The 24,028-nt window shown below is 43.7% G+C and overlaps 1 protein-coding gene across 1 annotated transcript in view; it reads right to left on the bottom strand.

Annotated features, from left to right (window-relative positions):
• PNOC (prepronociceptin) overlaps nt 1-22,813 on the bottom strand; it is a 49,522-nt gene extending 26,709 nt beyond the window's left edge. Inside the window, exon 1 of the mRNA XM_082469061.1 lies at nt 44-22,813. The gene's annotated coding sequence lies outside the window, so the exon portion shown is untranslated. The remainder of the gene's footprint in view (nt 1-43) is intronic.
• Between the last annotated feature and the right edge of the window lie 1,215 nt (nt 22,814-24,028).

The raw sequence follows: 24,028 nt of genomic DNA, 5'->3' as shown, positions 1-24,028 counted from the left end.
ACATCCCAACCTCCCCATCCGTCCATTCCCAAGCCTGCTTTACCTGGATTCAGCTCAGCCAGGATCCCACAGCTGCCTTCCCTTTGCTTCCAGAGGCGCTGCGAAGACTGATGGGGAGCTCTGGCTAGTCAGGAAGGAAAAAAGGCTCCTGGTGACAGTGACAAGGCAGACCCCAGTCCTGGAGTCTCCTTGAGCAACCTTTGTGCCTGAGGAATGAAGAACAGGGAGTGGGCAGAAAAGGGGGGAGCTCCCACCGGCACAGAGAAGCCCAGAGCTGAGCTCAGATGAGCCCCCTCCTGCTGTCACCGCCCCACAGGCAGCAGCAACTAGGCCACTCAAGGGAGTGGCTCCACCTGCCATGGGCCGGGGCCGGAGATGCCTCACAGGTGCCCACCGTGCAGCACAATGGAAGATGCTGAGGTTTTAGACTCAGCATGAAGTGTCTGAAATTCTGGTTAGAGCAAGTTCTCTGTGTGAACCTCAGGTCCTCCTTCTGTAAAGGGGTGAAATATCTCCCAGGATGGTTGTGGGTAGAAAAACGAGATTCTGTGTGTATTTGGAACCTTTGAGACATTTAATAAATGCGAGTTCGGCATCCTCTCCATCCTTTCACAAAAATCATTCCGACTGAATCTGAAACTCCTCTCCCGACATCTACCGTCACAGTAGAGTGCTTTTAAAGCTGCTGCTCTACTTTAGGGTGTCACCACCAAGCACCCACCCCTCAGCGTGGAGCCTCCTTCCCTTCCCTTCCTTTCCCTGTGGGAAGGTAGCCTCACGGTCAGCCCAGGCAGGGAATGTTTAGATTCTGCAGCGCCCTTGTGGATCCCTCCTTTCCCAGCTGTAGGTGAATTACACCATGACCTCCTCCTTGGCTCTCCCAAGAAGATCCACAAATATTCTAGAATCCCAGGGTTTGAGCCTTAGTGGTCCAAGAATCTTCAGCACTCTCTCATGTGGCGAGTCTGGCTCTCTGATGGACCTGAGACTTGGTGGAGAAGGATTAAAGAAAACATCTGCTCTGACTGCTAATGGATATGGGGTTTCTTTTTGGGGTGATGGAAATGTTCTGGAATTAGATAGTGCTGATGGTTGCACAATGTAGTAAATATACTAAAACCCCACTGAATTGTATGCTTTAAAATTGTGAATTTTATGTGAAGTATATCTCAATTAAAAAAAAAAAAAAACAACCGGAAGAAAGCAAGGAAGAGCGCAAGCAAGCAAGCAACACCTGCCCCAGGTTAAGAGCAACACCTTCTAAGAACAAACTTCGCTTCCATCTGTATTGACTACAAAAGGGCCCAGGAGACCGGCACACTCACGATTTTCCACTTAGATGTCTATTGCCCAAATCTTACACTTTGTTACTACAGGGCAAAGCCACCACTATGAACTCTGAGAAATCAGCATGACATGTGGTCAGTTTTGCATCCTGTTGTATGTTGGGGCCTGGAGCTTGATTTTACACACGCTGCGGCAGATGTTGCTGGTTGCCTACTCGACACCCATTCCCCTGTTCCTCCTTACTACACAGTATACTTGATTTTATTCTAGGTGGCAATGTGCTCCACTAAAAGGCTACCTTTCCCAGCTTTCCTTGCAGCCAAGGGTAGCCAATAAGAATCAAACTTCCAGTCATTGGGTAGGGCTTCCAACTCTTTTAAAGGGGAACAATTCAGGTAGAGAAGGCCTCTTATTTGCCTTTCTTTCTTCCTCCCTGCCTGGAACACAAATGTGATGGCTGGAGCTTCAGCAGCTATGTTGGATCATGAGACAGCCTTGAGCGTGAAAGCCATGAACTAAAGATGGTGGAGCATCAGGATAGAAGCATTCTGGGTCCTGGTTGACTATGGAGCTGCCACACCAATCCTGGATTTGAAACCTCCAACTTTTTTTTAAGAGAAAAAACTCAAATATTTATTTCAAATGTCAGGATTCAGTTCACTGTTGCTTAGTAACAAACCACACCAAAGTCAGAGGCTTTGTTAAACAACAAACCATTTATTTGGCTCTGATCCTTCAGATTGGCGACTTAGGCTGGAATCAGCAGGGAAGTTCTGGTCTCAGGCACCCTCGTGAATCTGCAGTCAGCTGCACGTTGGCTGGCTGTCGGTTGGAGGCATCTTGGTTCTTTCCCAAGTGTCTTATCCTTCCTGTGTTTCTCACATCCCCTCAGCAGGCCTGGTCTGGCATGGTCTCATAGCAAGGCTGAGGTGCGAGTGCAAGCAAGTACAATCAAGCAAGGCGCCAAGCAGAAGCACGTAGAATCCCTGGAAGCCTAAGCCTGGCGCTGGCACTCCGTTTGCTCTGGCTGCATTTATTGGCTAAAGGTCATCACAAGGCCAGTCCAGAGCCAGGCTGGGTGGAGACCACAGGGTCAGAGGACAAAGGGGTGGCTATACCGAGGCTGTTCACTGGAGCCATTGCTAACTTTTTTTTTTTTTTAATAATTGATAATATACTTTTTAAAAAATTAATTAATTTATATTTTTGGCTGTGTTGGGTCTTCGTTTCTGTGCGAGGGCTTTCTCTAGTTGCGGCAAGCGGGGGCCACTCTTCATCACGGTGCGCGGGCCTCTCATTATCGCGGCCTCTCTTGTTGCGGAGCGCAGGCTCAGTAGTTGTGGCTCACGGGCCCAGTTGCTTCGCGGCTTGTGTGATCTTCCCAGACCAGGGCTCGAACCCGTGTCCCCTGCATTGGCAGGCAGATTCTCAACCACTGCGCCACCAGGGAAGCCCCATTGCTAACTTTAGCCACCACATTTTGTTTAAACCCTTCTTGGGTTTTCTGTTACTCGCAGTAGAAAAGCATCTTCCATGATCTCCCTGCCCTCAAGCATCTCATCATTCCCTGGGTGTTGGGGGACCAGATGCTTTTCTGTCCTTGCAGTGGAGGGAGAGAAAAAGCAAGAGTGAAAAGCCACTTAACTTCTCTGAACTTTTCTTTGCTCCTTTACCAAATGGAAGCGTTGAACCGAATGAGCCGGACGTTCCTCCTGGGTTGAATGAAGCTGCTTTTTGTGGGGGGTTGTTTCCTGTACCGCCTGGAGGGGAGGGCAGGAATGAGCCCAGAGGGAGTTTACGGCCACAGTTGTGTGTGTGGGGGGGGGTGGGGGGTGGTGGTGTGTGAGAAGCTAGCCTCTCGGAACAGCAGGAGTGAACTAGCAGGGGTGCCAACTGTGGGTGCAAACTGGGTGGTCAGGGTCACTTAAAGGCTTTCTCCTCTGCACTTGGTGGCTGAATCAAGACACCTTGAGGCCCGTGGGCTTCCCTCGGGGGTGGGACCTGGTCTTGGAAAAGCAAGCTGCCCTCTGCTCTTCTGACTGACAGCACCTACTTATTCAGATCATTGGAGAGGAGAGGTCACCTCTGCCCATCCCAGCTCCCCATCCTCTTGCAGCCAAGGGGCCCAAGCCAGGGTGGCTGCAAGCATTAGACTCCATTCAGTTCTTTTTTGAAAAAAATTTTTATTTCATATTGGAGTCTAGTTGATTATCAATGTTGTGTTAGTCTCAGGTGTACAGCAAAGTGATTCAGTTATACATATACATGTATCTATTCCATTTTTGTCGTTGTTTTAATTTTTAAAATTTATTTATTTATTTATTTGGCTGCACTGGGTCTTCGTTGCCGCCTGCGGGGTCTTTAGTTGCGGCATGCGGGATCTAGTTCCCTGACCAGGGATCGAATCTGGGCCCCCTGCATTGGAAGTGCAGAGTCTTAACCACTGGACAACCAGGGAAGTCCCTATATCTATTCTTCATTCAGTTCTGACAGGTAAGTTTGGAAGCAGATCTAGAAGCTCTTAAAACAGCCGCTGGCAAATTTCAGTGGAGGGAGTGCAGGGGGAAGGGACAGCCAGAGCTGGGCTTCCGCCGTGAACATCTCAACCTTCCACCTACCCAGCACTTGTCCCTCTCGAAGGAAAGAGGCCCTCATCACCAGGGATTTGGCTGCTCAGAATTTAGTGATTAATTACAGCACCTAGGCCAGTTGGTCTCCTTAGTAACCATGCAAGCAGGGTCCCAGCTGGAAAAGCTGCTTCATATTTTCAAAGAGGGCAAACCCTCTTCACACTGTAAAACACCCTAAATCAGAACACAGATAGCTTTTGAAAATGGAGAGACTCCCCTGTTTCTCCCCAACCTTGCTTCCCCAAATGGATGGGCTTTTGGGGGTATTGGGGGAAAGTTGAGTGGTAGTGATCGTTTTAAATGAAGAGTTAGGCAAATCCAATGTCAAGGCAAAGAACCCGTTGTTACTGTCACAAGGGTAGGTTTTGTGACCCAAAGCATTCAGCCCAGTGCTACTCCAGGTGACGGGAGAGCAAAAGCGAGACGGACTCAGGTGTCCCGCCCTTGAGAAGTGAGCCTGCGGGACAGGACAGCACACACTCCGGTGGCTTAGAAATGAGAGAATGAGAGCGCACGTCATAAGGGGCTAATTGCAGATCTGCCTGGAAGTGAGAGAAAAGTTCGGGTGAGACGGGAGAGACAGGATGTTTGTCTTAGTTTTTGAACGAAATGTCAAGAAGCTGAAGATCAATTGCAGGTTCTGAGTGGGTAGAAAAGGGGCAGCTGGGCTTCAATCTGGGTAAGTATCAGGATTGGGGGTATATTGGTCCGCTCAGGCGGCCACAGCAAAGCACCACAGACCAAGTGGCTTAACGACAGACATTCATTTTCTCACAGTTCCGGGGGCTGGATATCTGAGGTCAAGGTATCAGCAGGGTTGCATCCTCCAGAGGCCCCTCTCCTTCTGTATTCTCCTCCCTGTGTCCTCACGTGGTCTTCTCTCTCTGTGTGTCTGTATCCTCATCTCCTCTTATTATAAGGACACCAGTCATATGGGATGAGGGCCCACCCTGATGATTTTATTTAACCTTAATCACCTCCTGTAAAGACCCTTTCTCCAAATACAGTCACATTCCGAGGTCCTGGGGATTAGGACTTCCACATACACATTATGGGGATGGGAGAGCACAATTCAACCTGTAATGGGGGAAATGATACTGTGCCCATCAGATAATGGGGATAAAGTCCCAGAAAGGGAACTAAAGGTCACTATGGGACACCGGGCGACTCATGTGCACAGTGGGTTCCTTCCCCTGCCCCCCACCCAGACCCCCAGACCCAGACCCTGGTAACCCCAGACACCAACCCCTGACCATACATGTCCCGCTTTGCCGTATCATGGTGCGCCTGGCACCCGTGCCGTTCTCAGGGCCATGTCTTAGAGTCCCATCCCTATAGGGAGGTGTATCCTGAAACTTGGAATGTGAAGATCATGGAAACTTAAGGAGTGCCATGCTCAGAGGAAGAAGGCCTGCAGCCACTTCAGGTCAGTATCTGAATGCCGGGGCGTGGCTCCGACATCCTTATGTTCCATCATTTCGTGTAAATAAATGCTACGAAACCCCTCTCGAGCTGGTTCCTCTGTTAAATTAGGCACAAGTTTCCTCAGTGAGCTTATTTCCTTGACCCACTGGGGGGACCCTTAGGTCTCCCTCAGCCCAAAGCTTCCCTTGGACTTCTGGTGCCACGTTGCCAAGGCCTTCAGGAGTTCTCACTAATGTCACCTCGATGCCCACAGGGACACTGTCCTATTTACTCTAGCCCACCCGCCTCACCTTTCCAGTGTCGCAAACAACACCCTCACGTCCACTCAGCCCTACAACCTGAGTCGTCTTCCGTCCCCTTCTTTCCCTAGCCTTTGTAACCAGGGTGTTATCAAGTGTCACCATTTCATCTTTATTGCCATTTGTCAGAGCTCCCAACCGGCCCCCCCACCTTCAATCTATCCTATACAGAGCAGCTTGCCCAGTATTTTTTATTTTTATTTTAAAAAATTTATTATTTTTATCACTTTTTATATTGAGGTATAATTGATTTACAATGCTATGTTAATTTCTGCTGTACAACAAAGTGACTCAGTTATACATACATATCCATTCTTTTTTTAAAATATTCTTTTCCATTATGGTTTCTCATAGGCTATGGAATATAGTTCTCTGTGCTACACAGTAGGACCTTGTTGTTTATCCAGTTTATATATAAAAGCTTACATCTGCTAACCCCACCTCCCATCTCCATCCCTCCCCCAAACCCCTCCCACCAGTCTGTTCTTTATGTCCGTGATTCTGTTTCTGTGCCCAATATATATTTTTAAAATTTATTTATTTTATTTACTTTTGGCTGTGTTGGGTCTTTGTTGCTGCATGCGGGCTTTCTCTAGTTGTGGCGAGCGGGGGCTACTCTTCGTTGCGGTGCACGGGCTTCTCATTGCAGTGGCTTCTCTTGTTGTGGAGCACGGGCTCTAGGCACGCGGGCTTCAGTAGTTGTGGCACGTGGGCTCAGTAGTTGTGGCTCGTGGGCTTTAGAGCTCAGGCTCAGTAGTTGTGGTGCACGGGCTTAGTTGCTCCCCAGCATGTAGGGTCTTCCCGGACCAGGGCTCGAACCTGTGTCCCCTGCATTGGCAGGTGGATTCTTAACCACTGCACCACCAGGGAAGCCCCCAATATATATATATATTTTTAAAGATTTATTTATTTACTGATTGATTGATTGCTATGTTGGGTCTTCGTTTCTGTGCTAGGGCTTTCTCTAGCTGCGGCAAGTGGGGGCCACTCTTCATCGCGGTGCGCGGGCCTCTCACTATCGCGGCCTCTCTTGTTGCGGAGCACAGGCTCCAGACGCGCAGGCTCAGCAGTTGTGGTTCACGGGCCCAGTTGCTCCACGGCATGTGGGATCTTCCCAGACCAGGGCTCGAACCCGTGTCCCCTGCATTAGCAGGCAGATTCTCAACCACTGCTTCACTAGGGAAGCCCCCCCCCAATATTTTTTTAAATGACGTTTTCATTTTGCTTCACTACCTTGCTCCAAAATTCTAATTTAAAGGCAAAGGATGATAGAGTCGGAAGGCAGTGGGGGCCCAGTGAACTTGAACTCCAAAGACCCAGGTTTGAGTCCTAGCTTTGCCCCTCCCCTGCCATGTGACTTTGGCCAAATCACTCCTGCTTCCAGGACCTTGTCCTCTTATTCTTTAAAATAGTAATCCCTAACAACAGCGGTGTGACATTTATTCAGCCAGTGTAAGTGAAGGGGCTTTGAAAACACTAAGGTACCACACAAATACTACAAAATATAATTACCCCTCAAGACCATCTCAAGCACAACCACTTCTTACAACTAATTAAAAGCCGGCCTTTTTCTTTCCTGAGCTTCCCTAACGCTTTTCCTGACAACTGCTTGTGGTATTCAGATTTGCAGTTTGCATTGCATGGTGCGCCCCCTGCTGTTCTCTGCCGGTGTCACATCTTGCCTGTCCAGGAGGATTGTAAACCACCCGAGGGACGCGCTTACATTCTCTCCTATTCCTCTCCAACTGAGCACGGTGTCAAGCACACTGAAGTCAACCAATCCCACGTACACTGACTGAGCATCAGATATTTGATTCACACAAGGCACATATGAATAAGCAAGAGATTCAGTGAACTATAATAAAAATACCTGCACTCAAAGAGCTTACAGTCTGGCTTGGAAGATGACCTGCAGGAATGGAAAAAGCTGCATAAGACTGTTACAAAAGACACGTGGGTGTTTAAGGGTGGTGGATCCCCCTCCAGCTGGGGTGGTGGGAAAGACTTGGCCAAAAGGCAAGATTTGACCTGGCTCTTGGACGATGGGTGAGATCCGGATAGATGGAGATGCGGGGAAGTGGGTTACAGCGAACAGGCCAGCTCACCTGCAGTGGAGGAGGCTTTGCAGAAGAGGGCGGTCAGAGGAGGGGCTGGACAGGCCCACTGGGTGAGACAGTCGCAGGCCTGGAATGGTGGCCTCAATGATTTGTGTTCTGTCTTGGCGATCGGAAGACATGGAGAGTTTTTGCTCAGGGAGTGAGGGGCTCAAGGCAGTCTTTGGGGAGCGCTACGCTAGGGCAGATGGGAAATACTTACTGATTGGGAGAAAGTGGGAGAGTGTCTGGGCCCCTTCTTCCTCCCTCTCCCCAAAGTTCACAGAATGCCATTTCACGAAATTGTGTTGTTTTTCACACAAGATGACTATCTTCCCAAAGCTATTTCATGGTTTTGGGAGAGGAGAATACAAAACAGATATATATATATATATATATATTTTTTTTTTTTTTTTTTGAGAAAGGAAATTGTTTTCATTCTTTGCAAAATGAAATAATAGATCTCCAAGTCCAAGTTTTCTGCATCAATTAAAAGATATTTCCTAAGAACCTCGTCGTGACTGTCTCCCTCCCTCATGTCCTCTACCCACCCTGGGCCTCTGCTGGCCGCACGCACTCGCACACAGCTGGTACCTCCAGCTCTGTCTGCCATCATTACAATCAAAAAGCTTTTCCCAAGCACCCACATGAGCTGGCACCATCAGAATTACTCGCAAAATGTATCTTGTTGAATCACACAAGCCCAGCGCCTAAAAAAATCCAAAGCCACATGGTCGGTTAAGATAATGGAATTGTTCCTCTGAGGGAAAGGTAGGAGATTAGCCTCTTGTGTCATATATAACAAAACCCAGTGCAGACCTCCAGGAGGGGAACTTTTCCAGACACTAACTGGGGCTGGCCAAAACTTGGCTCCGTTTTACCCTCCGATGGTGAAGAGTTCCCCAGGCCTGGCTCGGGGGCTCAGGCTCCTGCCTTAATGACAGATAAGACTAAATGAGAACGGGACTCCCTCCTGAGCCGGCACATCTGTATTCTGGGCTGCCACGTGGCCTCCACGGGGCTGCATCCAGGACCTGAATGTTTTATGGAACCATTAATAGTGAATTTTCTGCTTGGATTCCCTGCAGCTTGGAGACAAAAGACACCAGAGGCCTCTGAGTCAGGGCTCAGGATTGGGGTGGAAACGTTCTCATTTGCAATTCCATAGCTTTGCACGTGTGCTTGGTCTAAACACACACAGACCATCCCCTCCTCCGCCAACACAACTGTCCGTATTCCTGTTCATGCATTCGACAAACACAGACTACTGACCTCCTCTGTGCCGGCACTGTGCTTGGGGCTGGGCACACAGACAAGGAGACAAGATCCCGTCTCTAGCACACAGTAACTGTCGAAGCTTGAAAAATGTGTTTAGAATGAACACAAAACAGAACATGCTCCAAATATGAATAGATTCCGGAGGGTTTTAAATGAATGGGTTGATAGATTCTGAAGAGAGAATTAAAAGGAAGGCCAGGTGATTACAACTGGGTAAAATGATACGGACACAGATGGGGGGAGGGTGGAAACAAGAAAGAAATCAACGTGGTGATTTTTCCTTCTTTTCAAAGTTTTATTTCACGTTCTTACAGTAATATTTATAGAGTAAAACAGGGGGAAAAAACATAAGTTTAGATGAGAAAACCTTCAAGATATATCCAGAGTCTTTGCAAGCAATACAATATTCTCTCATACTGAAATGTTTGCTAAATGAATGAATGTTTCATCACACGGACAATTATTCCAGTAATTTTCAGGGATGGAATGACCACTTATGGAACAGAAAATGGTATTTCCCCCAAAATGAAAATAGTTTTTTTTCTCTGACTATATAAGCAATGTGTGTTCATTATAACAAATAATATTCAGACTATACAAAAAAAGCATAAAAATAAAAGTAAAAATTTATCTGGAGACTCACATAGATATAGTCAACTGATCTTTGACACAGGAGCAAAGACAGTCTTCTCAACAAATGGTGCTGAAGCAACTTGACATCCACATGCAAAAAAAAAAAAGAAAACGAAAAAAATCTAGTCACAGACCTTATACTCTTCACAAAAATTAACTCAAAATCCATCATAGACTGAAATGTAAAACACAAAACTATAAAACTCCAAGAAGATAACATGGGAGAAAACTTAGATGACCTTGAGTATAAAGGTGACACTTTAGATATGATGACACCAAAGGAATGATCCATAAAAGGAAGAATTGATAATCTGGACTTCATTCAAACTAAAATCTTTTCTGCAAAAGACAGTGTCAAAGAATGAGAAGACAAGCCACAGACTGAAAGAAAATATTTACAGAAGACTATTGTCTGTAATATGCAAAGAACTCTTAAAACTCAATAAGAAGAAAACAACCAGAATAAAAAATGAGCCAAAGACTTTAAGAGACACTTCACTGGTGGGACAGCAAAATGGTACAGCCACTTTGGAAGTCAGTTTGGTGGTTTCTTATGAAACCAAATACACTCTTACCAAATTATCCAGCAATTGTGCTCCTTGGTATTTATCCAAAGGAGTTGCAAACTTATGTCCACACAAAAATCTGCACACAGGTGTTTATAGCAGCTTCGTTCATAATAATTGCCCAAACTTGGAAGCAACCAGGAGGTCCTTCAGTAGGTGAATAGATAAATACACTGTGGTATATCCAGGCAATGGAATGTTATTCAGTGCTAAAGAGAAATGAGCTATCAAGCATGAAAAGGCATGGAGGAAGATTAGATGCATATTACCCAGTGACAGAAGCCAATCTGCAAAGACTATATACTGTATGATTCCAACTGTATAACATCCTAGAAAAAGCAAAACTGTGGAGGCAGTAAAAGGATTACTGGTTACCAAGGGTTGTGGAGAGGGAGGGATGAATAGGCAGAGCACAGAGGATTTTAGGGCCGTGAAAGTACTCTATATGATACTATAATGGTGGGTACATTTGTCCAAACTCAGAATGTACAGCACCAAGAGCGAACCCTAATGTCACCTATGGACTTTGGATGATTATGTCGTGTCAGTGTAGGTTCATTAATTACAACAAATGTACCATCAGGTGAAGGTTGTTGATGGTGGGGGGATGTGCATGTGAGGGGGGCAGGGGGTGTGTGGGAACTCTCTGCACCTTCCTCTCAACTTTGCCGTGAATCTAAAACTGCTCTAAAAAAATAAAATCTTAAAAAAAATGTATCTCTACTTCTATCTCTTAGAGATAACTACTATTAATATTTGATTGCACAGACTACTGAACTTTTCTTTATGCATGTATCGTTAAAACCCTACCACCATGTTCATAGCAGCATTGTTCATAGTAGCCAAAAGGTAGTCTATCAACAATGAATAGATAAACAAAATGTGTATATACGTACAATGGAACATTATTCAGCCTTAGAAAGGAAGTAAATGCTGGCACAGGCTACAACATGGCTGAATCTTGAAGACAGGATACTAAGTGAAATAAGTCAGTCACAAAAGGACGTATACTGTAGGATTCCACTTATACGAGATAACTACAGGATTCAAAATCATGGTAACACAAAGCACAATGGTGGTTGCCTAGGGGGTGCAGGAGGGGAGAATGGGGAGTTGTTTAATGGGTACAGAGTTTCAGTTGGGGAAGATGGAAAAGTTCTGGAGATGGATGGGGGTGAAGGTTGCACAAGGTGAATGTATGTAATGCCACTGAACTGTACACTTAAAAAAGGTTAAAATGGTCAATTTTATGTTATGTATTTATATATGTATTTTTTCAAATTGAAGTATAGTTGATTTACAATATTGTGTTAGTTTCAGGTGTGCAGCAGTGATTCAGTTATGTATAAGTATATATATTTCCATATTCTTTTCTATTATAGGTTATTACAGGATATTGAATATAGTTCCCTGTGCTATACAGTACCTTTTTTTTTTTAATTAATTAATTTAATTTATTTTAGTTTTGGCTGCGTTGGGTCTTTGTTGCTGCACGGGGGCTTTCTCTAGTTGTGGCGAGCGGGGCTATTCTTCGTTGTGGTGCGTGGGCTTCTCATTGTGGTGGCTTCTCTTGTTGCAGAGCACAGGCTCTAGGTGCACAGGCTTCAGTAGTTGTGGCGCACGGGCTTAGTTGCTCCGCGGTACGTGGGATCTTCCCAGACCAGGGCTCGAACCCGTGTCCCTTGCATTGGCAGGCGGATTCTTAACCACTGTGCCACCAGGGAAGCCCCTATACAGTAGTACCTTGTTGCTTATCTATTTTAGTAGTTTGTACCTGTTAATCCCACAGGCTATGTATACTTTACCACTATAAAAAATATTCAATTAAAATAAAACCCTACCACCTTCTCCTCACCACATAACCACCACCCCTACCAGCACCACTTGGTTGCAGGTAACAGAAAAACTTGCTCAAATTAGTTTCAGCAAAAGGAGGACATTAGATATAGGAATGTCTCCGAGAACCCAATGGCAGGCATGCGGCTGGCTTTTTAGACTGGGACCAAGAACTAAAGCTTCAGAAACAAGGAGATGCTCTTATCAGTCTCTCTGTCTTTGGGATTGCCTGGTCTCTCTTTTCTGTATCCTTCTGGACGTCTGTTTCTTCCGTTTCTTCATCTGGGCTGTTTTCTCTGTTTTTCTGAGCATGTGGTAGAAGGTGGTTGTCCTTAGCTTCTGGATTTCCATACTTGTCTTCTTTGAAAAAAAAAAAAAAAACAAAAAAAAACACCCCAAACTCAATTTTTAGGTTTGATTGATCAACCTAGAATGACATTTCTAAATCCGAATCGCAAATTCCCAGGAAAGAGATTATTTGCTCCCAAGTGTATCTTGAAAATTTTCAAGCCCATAGAAAAGTTGAACGAATAGAACGATAAACCTTCAATCAATCAGATTCATCAATTAACATTTTGCCATGTTCATGCGCTTTCTCTTTCTCACCCTATACACACACACGCGCGCGCTGTTTTTTGACTAAACCATTTGAAAGTATGTTGTAGATATTACGATGCTTTCCCCCCAAATTCTTCAGCACGGCCTCCTAAGGTAAAGATTTTCTTCTTCTGAACCACCATACCCTCATCACACCTAAGAAAATTAACCACAATTCAACCATATCATGTAATGTCCAGTATATATTCAAAATTTCACAAGTGTCCCAAATTTCCCTTTATAATTTTTAAAATCGAGGATCCAATCAAGGATTTAAAAAAATTTTTTATTTTATATCGGAGTCTAGTTGATTAACAATGTTGTGTACGTTTCAGGTGTACAGCAAAGTGATTCAGTTATACATATACATGCATCTTTTCTTTTTCAAATTCTTTTCCCATTTAGGTTATTACAGAATATTGAGCAGAGTTCCCTGTGCTATACACTAGGTCCTTGTGGGTTATCTGTTTTAAATATAGCAGTGTGTACATGTCAATCCCAAACTTCCAGCCTATCCCTCGCCCCTACCCTTCCCTCCCGGTAACCCTAAGTTCCGTTCTCTAAGTCTGTGAATCTGTTTCTGTTTTGTGAATAAGTTCATTTGTATCATTTTTTTTTAGATTCCTCATAAAGGGATATTATATGATATTTGGCTTTCTCTGTCTGATTTACTTCATTTAGTATGCTAATCTCCAGTCAAGGTTATTATGCTGCATGTTTTTGGTCATTTAAAAATCTAGAACAGTCATTCTGCCTTCTTTCATGTTTCTCGACATTGACCATTTTGAAACCTTCTGGCCAGTTGTCTTATAGGATGTCCTTCATTCAGGATTTGTCTGGTGTTTCTTCATGATTAGATTTAGGTTAAACATTTTTTGGTAAAACAGTGAACTCGGTGATGTTGTATACTTCCTATTTCACACATCAGGAGGCAATTTCTGGTGAGACTAAACTTGATTATTTAGTTAATATAGAAACCACCAAGTTCTTCTATTGTAACGTTACATTTGGCTTTTCTAATCTGTAAGCAATCTGTGGGGTGATAACTTGGAGGCAGTGTGAATATTCTGTTTCCCTGCAACTTTTACCCAATATTCTTTGATGATCTTTGCCTAAATTAATTACTGTGTTGCAGGTTGCAAAATGATTTCCTATCAATCCTTCCTTAGTTTTACATGGCAGTCTTATAAAGAAGAGTTTTCCCCATTTTCCTTCTATTTCCTCCTCTTTCTTTAGGAGCACTATAGAACCTATATCTTAAAAAAAAAACCCTCAATACTTACTGTAATTACTCTTTTTTTGATACGTTGCCCCAGATTTGGCCAGTGGGAGTCCTTCAAGTTGGCTCCTGTGTCCTGAGCTAACCCCATGAATACTTTGTGTCTTCTGGCACAATATTTTCCAGAATTATCTTGGACTTCCTCACCCCAGATCTGAGACCAACCAAAAGAGAGAATCTGAATGGTTTAACACGAATATGTTACCCTCCATCCTCCACCCCAGTGGCTATGGAGGGGGCTGAGGTGCAAGGTGAGGGGCCCATGGAACAAACCTGCCTGCCTGTGTGTGTGTGTGTATGTGTGTGTGTGTGTGTGTTAGAGGGGAGGGGATTCCCTTGGGTGCTGGAAAAATCTGGAAGGTTTAATACTCCAGGACATCAAGACTGGGACTAAGGGCCTAGCCCAAGCTTTCCGCATGTTATCTTTTTGAGACACGTCCATCCCATTTTTCTACTTCAAACCTACCTTTGATGTTTGTTTGAACCCAGGTTTACCCATATGAATATGTTGGTGGGAGCAAACAGTTTTATTTATTGGGCCCCTTACCTCCCTAGGGGTCCATATGCAGACAAACTCTCAAAATTCAGCTAATATTTACTGATCTCCCATTATTTGCCAGGATAGCTGATGTCACAGGCAGTATCTCCTTTATTTATTTATTTTTAAATTTATTTATTTATTTTTGGCTGAATTGGGTCTTCGTTGTTGGGTCTTCATTGCTGTGCGTGGGCTTTCTCTAGTTGCGGTGAGCAGGGGCTACTCTTCGTTGCGGGGCGCGGGCTTCCCGTTGCGGTGGCATCTCTTGTTGCGGAGCACGGGCTCTAGGTGTGCAGACTTCAGTAGTTGTGGCACGTGGGCTCAGTAGTTGTGGTTTGCGAGCTCTAGAGAGCAGGCTCAGTAGTTGTGGCGCACAGGCTTAGTTGCTCTGCGGCATGTGGGATCTTCCCAGACCAGGGCTCGAACCCATGTTCCCTGCATTGGCAGGCGGATTCTTAACCACTTCACCACCAGGGAAGTCCCAGTATCTCATTTATATTTCAAAACAACCATGCAAAATAGATACTATTATTCTGTTTTTACAAAGAGGGAAGGAATGTCAGGTTAGGAAACCTGCTCCAGGTCACATGCTAGTAAGTGTCAGAATCCAGACTTGAACCAGTTCTTGAGACCCCAAAGGTGGCACTTTCTCTCTGTGCCGTATAACCCTGTACGTGTAAACAACTGGTACCCTGCTACAGTCAATCAAGTGCGTCCTGAGTACCTACTATGTATTGCATCAGGCATGTTCAAGGATGTAGCATTTATTAAGCACGGACTGTGTGTTGAGTGTTAAACTCGTTAATGTGCAAATGAATGGAAGACATGCTTCCCATTGTTCAGGAGGTTATACTCACACTTGGAAGTGAGGGGAAACACCGGGAAAGACTTGTACAGAGGAATAGGTGCATGTTGGCTTGAAGAATGTGAAAAAAAGTGCCATATAAATGTCAAATGAGTCAATTCTGTAACAACTGTGAAATGTCATTTCAACTTGTTTGAAGGACTTTGTGAAAAAAGTATTGACCCAGGGGCTAAAAGACTTTAATGATAATTCATACTTTTAAATTGAACATCTACTGTGTGCTAGGTATGTTATATATGGTATATGCTCTAATCCTCATAATGCTTTGTTACAGACTGAGTTTTGTCCTCCCAAAATGTATATGTGGAAGCCATAACCCCCCATGTGACTATATTTGGAAATAAGGTCTTTAAGGAGATAATTAAGGTTAAATGAGGTCATAAGGGTGGGGCCCTATCCAGTATGAGTGGTGTCCCTATAAGAAGAGGAGGAGACACCAGGGATATGTGCACAGAGGAAAGGCTGTGTGAGGACACAGTGAGAAGTTGGCTGTTGGCAAGGCAAAGAGCAAGGCTGCAGGAGAAACTTTGCCACCACTTTGATCTTGGACTTCCAGCCTTCAGAACTGTGAGAAAATGAATTTCTGTTTTTAAGCCCCCCCAGTCTGTGGTATTTTGTTATGGAAGCTCTAGCAAAGTAATACACACTTATTCAAGGAAGGAACTAGGACCACCACTTCTCAGATAAAGAGAACAAAGTTCAGAGAGGCAAAGAAACTTTCCCAAGTTCCTGCAGGTAGGAAGTGGTGATACCAGCATTCAAATCCAGGTCTGTCTCACACTGAAGCTATGACGTTTTTCACTGCGCTCCCCCTTGGTCAGTTTCTGGCATTGCCACAGCTGAAGTAAGCACTACCATAAAGGCAAGGATGATGTGTAATGTGCATACTGTTGTGTCCCTATGGCCTGCTGCAGGGCCAGTCACAGCACTCAAATGTTTGTTGGCTGAATATCTTTGCCCTGAAGAGCATTATTATTTGGTTTAGGTAAGAAACCAAGCAAATGTAAAAATCACATGAAACTATTGTTATGGTGGTAGTTTGGGGACAGCAATTCTAGAAAGGGAATATCAGGGTGGGCTGGAACAGAAGGGAGGTTTCCAGGAGGTAGATGGAAAAATAGTCACCATCAGGGTCCAATGGTTTATTTATTTGTCTTTTATATTTTAAGTCCCTCTATGAATACTTTATTGAAGTGAACATAAAGGAATAGTGAAAAACAACTTCATTAGAAATTTTAATAAGAATTCAAACATAGTAAACCTCTTTGTATCAAGTAAATTTTGAGTCACAAACATCATAAAAAATGAAACAATGCTATCACATGTCCTTTTAGCAAAATGGGATAGACCAGGTGCTTGTAACAATTATCCATCCTTTGACAGACTAATGATGAAAATACCGTATTCCCTTCTGTCCTTAAAAATACATTGTCCACACATTGGTTCATAAATTTGAGAAGAATCATCAGGATACCATCATCTGATGACCTGCAGTCTGAGATTTCACTTACAGGTTACATTTTCCCATCATGATTCTAGTCTAGAGTGCTGCTGTCTGTCGCTTTTCATTTCGTTTTCTGGTTTGTCTAATAATTTAAAACGTCTTTCTCTGTTCGTTTTATTTTCTTTGCCTTCAAAGGTAGGAAGTTGAAAATTCCAAATTGTCATTTGTGTTTAATGAAGGCTGAGAGCAGACTACAAAGATTGTGTCCACTGCCTTCTTCTATACCATCTTAAAAGATGATGTATTTCTTTTGGCAACAAGAAAACAAAAGAATGATGATTTCTTCACTTTGCACCATCTTCCTAGGCAATGCCGTCATCCTTCCATTTAAAAATTATTTTCGTCTTTTTTAGCATAGTTGGGAACAGTCGATGAGTAATGATGGGGAAAGATGAGCAACAATATCCCAGGTAATGGAAGAGTAACATGTTTTAAGATGTAGGGAAAATAAGATCATTAAGATCCCACGTTGTATCTTGGACACATTACCCTTAGATAAAAGGGTCCATATGGTAATGGCAAGATAGAAGTTTTTACTTAATTAAAAATATGGGAATTGTCTTTTTGTTCTTTGGAAGACCTCTAAGAAAGAAGATAGTCCTAAAATATCAATCCTTATAAATAGTTAGGGCTCAAAAAAGAAATGCAAAAGGGGATTTGGAAAAGTGGGTGAAGATGGACAGATACTCCAGCTGTGGAGGGAGGGTTGGCAAACAGATATGACGGGGAGAGGCAACGTAGCCCTGTGTGTATGGGAATCAGTAAGTACATCCTATTTATCACATCTGACATTTTGTTGAGAGCATCCGGTTGGAGGTCCAATTGTGGACACCATCCATTTGAGCAATGTAGACTCGATTCTGCAAGGCAAGGCATAGTAACTCTTTTTTTTTTTTTAACATCTTTATTGGAGTATAATTGCTTTACAATGGTGTGTTAGTTTCTGCTTTATAACAAAGTGAATCAGTTATACATATACATATGTCCCCATATCTCTTGCCTCTTGCGTCTCCCTCCCTCCCACCCTCCCTATCCCACCCCTCTAGGTGGTCACAAAGCACCGAGCTGATCTCCCTGTGCTACGCGGCTGCTTCCCACTAGCTATCTATTTTACGTTTGGTAGTGTGTGTATGTCCAAGGGTGTAGTAACTCTTAAAGGTTTTGAAAAGAAACAAAAGGAAGGAAAAAGGTATTCACAGTCCAACCATTCATAGCCAACCTGTTTATATATAAATATTCGTTTATACTTTTCTAAGTTCTTTTCTTGTTCTTTTTTTTGTTTATACCTTTCTAGACTTAAAAAATACATTTAGTTTCATAAATTGCACGACGGTATTAATAATTATTTTCTAGCCTACTTTAATCAAGTGGTAGTATGTTATGAAGAACTTTCTAAATATCAATTCACTTTATTTTTCTAAACAAATGAATAACATTTCATAGTATGGAAGCACCATAATTTGACCAGTAAATTGAGGGACATCTACATTGTTTTAAATACATTTTGTGCAGCATGGTGACTATAATTAACAATAGTGTATTATGTACTTGAAAGTTTTTAAGAGAGTAGATCTTAAATGTTAGCACCTCACACATAATAATTGTAATTATGTGAAGGGATAAGAGATGTTAACTAAGTTTATTTTGGTAATCACTTTGCAGTATATACATATATCTAGTCATCACATTGTACATGTTATATGTCAATATATGTACATATGCACATATGTTATATGTCAATAATATCTCAAAGGTGGGAAAAAAATGTAAAAAGTCAAACAAAAAAGAAAAGGTTTTGAGCAGGGGTGGCCTGATGCATTCAAACATTTTCTGGCTGTTTTTTATTATACTATGATTGTGATGCTTTATTCCCAAGGAAAAATTTTAGTTTTTAACGTGTAATAAAAATCACACATAAGAATCTTAACATTCAGTTCAGAGCATTATACATTTATTTTCAAGTACTCCAGTATGTATTACATTCTTTTACACAAATTAAAAACCCACATGCTGTCTTCAAACTCAATTAAAACCATACACATATTAACAAATAACCTACTTAGTTAAACTCCATTTCATTGGGAGCTTGCACTCACTTCACAGGCCTTGAGTGTTTTAGGTGCCACGTTTGTTTGCCAATAGGGGATGTGATGAAAAATACCAGACTTCTCAGTCTGGAAAGGTTAAATTTGAGAGCGAATGGGATTGTAAGTTCTGAAATGGTTAAGTGCAGTACAGAAATTGAGCACACATTTGTTTTTCAAATTCTGGAAGTGTTTCATAGGCAAGAAGCTTATGGGACTATTATCCCAAGAGGTGGTATTGCCTGAAAATGTAATTTCAAAGATTAAGATAAATGTGGAGATGACAGTCATAATTGGCTATTAAAAAGGAAAAGAATATTTTGAGTGGCCCTTCCCTAAGACTATTGTCAGGGCCACACATTTCTAGCTGTGTAGGCGAAGTCACATTTAGTGTGCTTCTTCTTACATCCTTGGGAAGTAGTCTGTACCAAGAAGAGCATCGTGTTTTCAGAACACATGCCCATTGACTTCTTCTTTTTAAACAAAGCGATCACTTATTGTTGACTGGGCTGAGGAGGTTCTCACTCAGGGTGTCTCCTGAGGTTGCAATCAGATAGTGACTGGAGCTGGAGTCATCTCAAAAGCTGTCTGTTTGTTAGGACCTCGACTGAGGCTGAGGATTGAAAACCCTACACTTGGGCTCTCCATTGTCACCTGGGCTTCCTCACATCATGGCGGCTGAGATTGAAGAGCAGGCATCCCAAGAGAGGGAGAGCCAGGCTAAAGCACCTTTTATAACCTAGCCTTGGAAGTCACACAGTGTCACCTCTGCTGCATTCTCTTCATTAGACGTGAGTCCCTAAGTCCAGCCCAATACAAGGGTAGGGGAATTAGATTCTACCTCTTGACAGGAGGCCCATTGACTTTTAGGAAAAAATGCTGGTTTTCATTCCCACATATTGATAATAATTATACCTAACATCTCTCCCTTGCCATTCAATCAATCAATTAATCATTCATTCACTCATTTAGCAACTATTTATTATGTTGGGCATTTTGTTCCTACTTGACATCTGAATAGGGCTTTATAGTTTCAAAGCAACTTTACATCCATTATTCTACTTGATATTCTCAACAACCACGTGTAAAAGGCTGAGTGTACTTTATTCCATTTTTTTAGATAAAGCAAGAGGAGACTCAGGAACTCATCCAAGTGTCTGAGCTGGTGCCTGGTCCAGAGGTTACTCATTCCCAAGTCTGTCCTGGGACCATGTTCTTTCCACTCACCACCTAGAGCACCACCATCCCTCTCTCTCAGCATGGCCAAGATTGGGGGCGGGGGGCGGTTAGACAGACAGAGACTTGCTGTGAAGTCACATGGCCTTTACACTGGGTGACCTCATTATCACCAAACCGGGACACTTGAGAGTGAAACATGATACTACTTGCTAGTTATACCGTGATTGCAGGCTTAAATCAGAACCGTTCCAGGTAAACCAGACCTATGGGCACTCTACCCACAAATAGGCAAACTTCACTGGAACACAGGTGTTTTTCCACCAAAATCCTACCTTAATTTTTAAACTTCTCTTTTTTAAAAACTGTATTTTATTTAAGTGTAGTTGATTTGCAATGTTGTGTTAGTTTCAGTTGTACAGCAGTGATTCAGTTCATATATATATATATATATATATATATATATATATATATATATATGTTTTCAGATTCTTTTCCCTTAGAGGTTATTACAAAATATTGAGTATATTTCCCTGTGCTATACAGTAGGTCCTTGTTGTTTACCTAGTTTATATATAGTATGTATCTGTTATTCCCAAACTCCTAATTTATCCCTCCAGCCCCCTTTCCCCTTATGGTAACCATAAGTTTGTTTTCTGTCTGTGGGTCTACGTCTGTTTTGTAAGTAAGTTCATTTGTATCATTTTTTTAGATTCCACATATAAGTGATATCATGATGTTTGTCTTTCTCTGTCTGACTTACTTCACTTAGTATGATATTCTCTAGGTCTATCCGTGCTGCAGCAAAATGGCATTATTTTGTTCTTTTTTATGGCTGAGTAGTATTCCATCGTATATATGTACCACATCTTCATTATCCATTCATCTGTCGATGGACACTTAGGTTGCTTCCATGTCCTGGCTATTGTATCAATAAATAATGCTGCTATGAACACTGGGGTGCATGTATCTTTTCGAATTAGAGTTTTCTCCGGATATATGCCCAGGAGTGGGATTGCAGAATCATATGGTAACTCTATTTTTTAAAATTTCCTGTCCCTTAAAGCAAACCCAGCAAATGCTAAGGGAGCCATAAGTACATGAGCGATCCACACGCCCCAGGATAAGGGGCATTTTCACACGCACTTACACGCAGCTGCTCTACCAGCTCCCGGAACCTGGCTCGTCCCACGTGAGCTGAGGCCCCTGTGTATGGGTTTGGGCTGGTGGGCAGAGGCCTGTGAGGAGATGGTCCAGCTGTCCTCAGCTTCTCTTCTGTGCTGTGTCACTGATTTCGGAGAGGCAGGAAGACCACACGCCAGAGAGCCGCAGTTCAGGGTCAAGGGGAAGACTTAGGGTACAAAGAGAGGAAAGAAAGTCTGCCTGAATTGGTGGCCTACAGCTCAAGCCTAGCATTAGGATGGGCAAGTCAGGGAAGAACAAATCGAGCACAGGGGGCCGCCAGTTGAGTGTGGGGTGGCCTGGCCTGGGGTGTGGTGTGGGGCAGGTCGGGTTCTCCAGAAGCAGGTACTGAGGAGGAGTCTGGGGTGTGAGAGGTGTGTCTCAGGGATCAGTATCTGTGAAAGAAAGGGGAAGGAAACAAGATCGGGCGGAGGAAGAAGTCACAGTGTGATGTGGGTCTGATAAAACCCTGGTTAGCCCAGCAGGAAGCTCTGGAGTGAATGTTGCTATCTGCGCTGCCCCTGTTGGGCAGACATGGCTGGGTCTTTACACTCCGCCTCATTCAGTCAGTGGATGCAGGCTGCCCAGGAAGGGTGTGACCCTGCGTGGCATAGGCTTGTACAGCGCGGGCAGACCCTGAAGGAGCTGAAAGCTGGTGGCTGTGTGCTGACCGCATATGCATCCCACAGCTGGGCTACTGTCCTTCCTGAAAGGGAGTCCAGGGGGGTGCATCCCCACCTCCATCCCAGGCGGTTACAGGAGGGACAGAAAAATAGGAGGAAAATTTCTATTTTAAATTAGGTGTGGTCTCAGATGTTTTTTTTTTTTTGAAGGTGAGAAACTTTACAGGAAACTGAAAACAAGCAAAGCAAGATTTGTTTGTGGTGAAGGATATAAAGAACATAAAAAAGTGTCTTCAAGATTTTTCATGGAACATTGTAACTGATCAAATTAAGGTATCAATATTCTCTAACAAAAACTAACTGATCTGAGGAAGGGTAATGCAAAAGTATTCTAATGCATTGCTGCCCAGTAGAACTTTCTGTGATGATAGAAATGTTTCTTCATCTCTGTGCTGCCTAATACAGAATCCACCAGCCACATGAATACTCCCAATGTGGCTAATATAATTGAACTGAATTTTTAATAAGGCTTAAATTTAGCCACTTTAAAAAGTGCCTACCGGGGATTCCCTGGTGGTGCAGTAGTTAAGAATCCGCCTGCCAGTGCAGGGGACACGGGTTCAAGCCCTGGTCTGGGAAGATCCCACATGCCGCGGAGCAACTAAGCCCGTGCACCACAACTACTGAGCCTGCACTCTAGAGCCCGTGAGCCACAACTACTGAGCCCGCGTGCCACAACTACTGAAGCCCGCGTGCCTAGAGCCCGTGCTCCGCAACAAGAGAAACCACCGCAATGTGAAGCCCGCGCAGCACAACGAAGAGTAGCCCCCGCTCGCTGCAACTAGAGAAAGCCCGCGCGCAGCAACAAAGGCCCAATGCAGCCAAAAATAAATACATAAATAAATAAATTTATATATAAAAAAAAGTGGCTACCAATTGAACAGCATAGTTCTAATGCCTCATAGGTCGAAACAGTGGTTTCTTTGGGGGACTTCTTTAATTACCGCTGAGGGGTAGGGGGTTAGGAGTAGAAAGAGAAGAAAGCTCTTAACAGATCTACTTAGTCACTTACGCAAGACCTTACATTCTCCACAGCTTCCAGAAGCAGTAGTTGGCACAACCTGCTGTAAGGGGTAGGAAGGAAGGATTCTTGGGGAGGTGGTCTCAGATTTAAGGGACCCAGACCTGGAGCAGACTCTGTCACTAATGAGTTATGTGACCACGGGCGTGTCTTTCCCCCTTTCTTGGACTGAACAGTCTTGCCTATAAAAGCGAGGGGGCCGAATTAGACTTGGAACCAGCCTCCGTCCTGGCTCACAAAGTTACCTGGGCTGGGCAGACTTTTCTGCCTCTTACAGTGGGTTGAATTAAGCATTTTTGCTCTTGGTTGGGGTATTTGTCGCAGGCTATTCAAGGTAAACTAGAATACCCCCTGGGAATAATGTTTTAAATGGAACTACAGAAAATTTATTGTGACTGTTAAGTGGCTAAAGAACAGAATCCCTAGGGAGTGATCAGATGCTACTTGTCATACTTGGAAAAGCTTTAGCCTTTCCGTTAATGGGAAAGAGTGTGCGGAGCTTCGGTGAATAACCGCGGAAGGTTTTTGTGTCTTTCCTGTCCTTTGGATTTTACTTCCTTTCCGAAAATTCTTCCCTGGCCTCTTTTGTGTCTCGTAAGCATCAACTTAAACTGCGCATTTGACGCGGAAGGTTTTTTGAAACTGATGGCTTATCTGTAGCTTTCCGTTATTCTTATCTCCTGTTTCCAAGGTAATTAAAAGATGGCTGCACCACTGAGTGATTTCAAGCGCTTTATTCAGTTATCTACAGTATCTTTCTCTGCCTGGCTGAGGATCCTCTTTTCTTTAGTTGAAGAAATCTTGGCACCTTCACTGCTTCTGGCAGATTGCTGGCAGGAAGGGGACGGTAGGTCATCCAGGGACCTGAGTCTTCCTGGCGGTCAAGTTTCAGTGAGGTTGAGGTGCCCGTGTCTTAAAATATTCTGCCCCCTGACTCCTTGGAGAACAGGTGGAAGGTAAAGGGGAAGCCAGGGACTTTGGATGGTGGACGTCTCTGCAGCATGTACAGTTCTGTCAGGAAGAGATTCAGGGAGCCTTGATTCCCACCAGGT

Source organism: Balaenoptera physalus (genome assembly GCF_965194825.1).
Source record: "Balaenoptera physalus genome assembly, chromosome: 7".
In the NCBI taxonomy this organism is placed as follows: Eukaryota; Metazoa; Chordata; class Mammalia; order Artiodactyla; family Balaenopteridae; genus Balaenoptera; species Balaenoptera physalus.
The sequence above is the reverse complement of the archived record's forward strand: the minus strand, read 5'-3'. Positions and strand labels throughout refer to the sequence as shown.